Consider the following 4,089-nt stretch of genomic DNA (forward strand, 5'->3'; position numbering starts at 1 on the left):
CTAAAGTCCCATTCCACCAGAGATTGAAAGAGGGTGAAATTCTCAGGTAAGGGAAAAAGATGTCATGGCGGAGATACCCCACTGGAATTCGCTACGATTTGAAAATATATGAGGCTTGTGATGAAAGTGGGAGATTGCATTCAGTCTTTGATGATCCTTTGGATGGCACAGTGGCTGCATGTTTTGCACTGCTGCTTCATATTGTAAAGGACCAGCGTTCGATTTCACCCTCCAGCGATTGTCTGTGTGGAGCTTACATATTCTCTACGTATCTGCGAGGATTTCCTCTGGGTGTTCTAATTAACTCTCACAGTCCAAAGATGTGCAGTTAAGGTGCATTGGCATTGCTTAATTGCCTGCAGTATCCCGTGTTGAGCTGAGACAAAGGCAGGGATACGGAAACAAGCTGTGGGTGTGTCAGGTCGGAGGCTCTTTGGACAGTCAGTGTAAATCCAATTGGCCAAAGCGTGAGTTCAACACTGCAGTGGTTCTATAACTTCGATGAAAGTTTCTGTCTTTTGAAGTACTTCCCAGAACACTACCTCTCAATCCATCCCCGATTTTCCTCAGCAAGATGCAAAACTCACATTTATCTGTTATAAACTCAATCTGTCCATCTTCTGCCCATCTGATCAAGGCCCCTTTTTACTCTGTGCCAACCTCCATCGTTGTTGACTGCACCTCCATTTGTGATGTTGTCAGTAAACTTGGAAACCATAACTCCTTCATTCAAATCCAAGCCATTCATGTAAATTTCGAAAAACAGTGGAGCCAGCACGAATCCTTGGATCACACTGGTTGTAACAGGCCTCCAATCTTTAAAATTACTCTTCACCAAAACGTCCTGTTCTCCTACCTTCGAGCCAGTTCAGTATCCAAATGGCTAGTCCCCCCTGCATTCCGTGTGATATGACCGTGCTAAACAATCGAACATGAGCAACCTTGTCGAACGGCTGCTGAAGTCTGTGCAGATCATAGCTAGCATTCTGCATTTATCAATTGTATTTGTCAATTCTTCAAAAAACCCAACGAGGATGATAAGACATGATGTCCAACGTACATCGCCATGTTGGCTATCCCAAAACGGACATTGCCTTTCCAAAATCATAAAAAAACAAATTCTTTGGAATCCCCTCCAACAGATTGCCTGTCACTGACAACAGACTCACTGATATCTGTTTCCTGGCTTTTTCTGAACACCTTTCTTAACCACCATGCCAGCCACCCTTCAGTCTTCAAACATCTCCCCCGTGGACATCGATAACACACATATATCTGCAAGGTGCACAGCAATCACTTCTCCAGCTGTTCACAGCGTTCCAGTATACCGTTGATTGGCTCCCAGAGATTTGTCGATCTTTATCATTTTTTCAGACATCCAGCGAGATCTGTAATATGGAGCCTTGTGAGAACATCACTATTTCTTTTTCCGAGTTCTCCACTTTCTATATCTTTCTTCCCAGTAAATACTGACACAAAATCTTCCTTTAGTATCTCACCCATTTCTGGTGGTTCCACACATAGACGACTTGTTCATCATTAAAGAGCGCTATTCTCGACTTATTGCCCTTTGTTTTCTTCACGTATTTGTAGAATATCTTTGGATTTTACCAAAGCTGTCTCATGTCCCCTTTTCGCCCTTTTGACTATAGTTCTAATGTTTTTATACTTCTCTGGTGAGTCATTTGATCACAGATGTCTATACATGTCATATGCTTCCTGCTTTTGCTTGGCGTAAGCCACACTTCTCCATGTATTCAGATTTTACGACACTTACCATTCTTGTCCTTCCGACCAGCAACACACTGTCTTTGGACACTCATTATATTGTCTTTGCACGTTTCATACTGACAAACGTCCCTTTACCAGCAAAACGTCTCTTTCAATCAGCTTCTCAAAGTGCATGCCCAATGAGTTCAGAATTGGACTTACTCCAAATTAGAACTTCAACGTTCACATCAGGTTTATCCTTTTCCATAACTTTCTTAAATTAATTGTTGCAGTGTAGCAGACACTAAAAACAGAAATACTTGCTTCTGTTCCAGTGAAAAAGGCGCAAGAGGCTGAATGGCCTCCTCCAATTCAAGTATAACAAAAGCAAGAGGCTTAATGGCCCCGTCCTATCTCTCTGTCACAGTTTTATTGACTGAATAGCGTCCTCCTAGCCTCTGAAACAGGCTCAAAACATTAAATGAAACGGCAAGACGTGGATTATGAGCAACCAGTAAACTGTTTCTGATGGAGTTCCCTTCCTTCTCAGAAATGCAAAGAACACAATTTACTCCAGGCATCCATTCAGTAACACCTTGTATAGTTACAGTAACTGTTCTCTAAGCTTTTAATGGTTCCTTTTGCAAAATGTGGCAACGTTTCAGCTTTCCATCTCTTCAAGTTGTAGCAGTCCTGTGTGGGCTGAATGCCCTTCTCCTATCCCTCTGTACGAGGCACATGAGGAAGATTTGATTTCCCCTTTTCACGAGCAGCGGTTTCAATGTAGTGAATGATGTCTCAGAGTTATGAAATACTTCAATAACAGGGCACTTAGAACTAGGAGCAGCATTACACAAAGTCATTGGGCAATATATACTGTTACCTTGGTTTATGGTTACTCGAAATGTCCACAGCTGTCTTTTTATGAAGTTGGCCTGTTGTTTAGTTCCTGTTTTATAAACGGAGGAGGCTGGAGTGGGCGGGTACATCTACAACCCTGGAGTGTTCCGACAGTACTCTCAAAGACAGGGAAGAAAAATCAATTAGATTGAGTAATGTATGGTTAATATTACAGCAACCCTCCTCCGTTCCATGGAAACTGAGTAATTGTTTCCCTTTTTTGTAACATAAATAATATTGTAAGAACTGGGTTACCTGAACCTGTTCTTGATGATTTAGTCATAGATTCGAATGGACTCTAATTTTCCAAGTGGAAGGTTTTCATGTTTACTGCTAAATAAGCTCCAAACAATGTGTTATTCCATAGCATTAGTCGGAGCACCATCTACGATACTAACAGATCAGCAAGTCCAGAGAGAAAGATAGTAGAGATCAGAATCTGAGAATATTAGACCGGCATGTAGAAGTAATGGGCAGGAACTTACACTGGAATGTTTCGTATCATTTTGCACAATTTGATCGATGGTCATGATATTGGCGGATCCAACATACACTTTGCATTATTGAATATTTTCATTGTCCTATGCTGGATTATTGGTGTGCCTGCTCAGACTCAAAGTGCAGGTTTTATTTCTATTAACCATGTATAACTGTATTATTGTTCTTTACATTTCCTCTACCCTCCTTGGCACTGTTAACATTCAGTTTGAGACGTTGAATCCAGATATTCACTATATAAACCGCGGCTAATTGCATCGATGAACTTATTCATTCACTCTGTTTCTCTTTGCTTCTGGCACATTCCGTCTCTCTGTTGATCATCTCAGATCCAGCTGTGAACCACAGTTCATTTAATCACTGCCCTTATCATTTTAAAAATAAAATGGGAGCTTGGAGGTAACTGTCTTCTGCTCTGGTTATAACGTCCAATCACTTTCTCAGACTCCATCCCGTCACTGGTCGAGAAATGCAGGTGTGACCGATGCATCGAAACTGTAGTGATTCTTTTGACCATGAGCTTATTGCTGACCCCACACATTGAACATTCTATATGTTCACTACTACCAATTCCAGGATATACTTCACCAGCTCTTACCATCTGCTATTTGAATCTTGTGCTATGAAATAAATTCTTAATGATGTCAATAATCTATTGCTGACACGACCAACTTCAAACCTGCAGAAGCAAATCTGAAAGGAAACTTCATTCCCATCTCCGAACTCACACCAAAATCCCATTCATTTATCATTCCTGTGCTCATTTATCAATATTGCCATTGTACCTGGCAATGACTTTATTTTAATTTTCTCAAGTACATCATCGCATCTCTCCGTGAAATGTCCCTCAGTCTCGATCTCTGCCGATGTCCAAAACCCTTGTTATTTTTTTATACATATTTGCACTTATATCCTCTATGCATGTTCTCTCTCACTCAACCGCCTCTCCCCATGATCGCACATAGCACGGCCACGCAAATC

Source organism: Chiloscyllium punctatum, chromosome 51 (assembly GCF_047496795.1).
Source record: "Chiloscyllium punctatum isolate Juve2018m chromosome 51, sChiPun1.3, whole genome shotgun sequence".
NCBI classification, from domain to species: domain Eukaryota; kingdom Metazoa; phylum Chordata; class Chondrichthyes; order Orectolobiformes; family Hemiscylliidae; genus Chiloscyllium; species Chiloscyllium punctatum.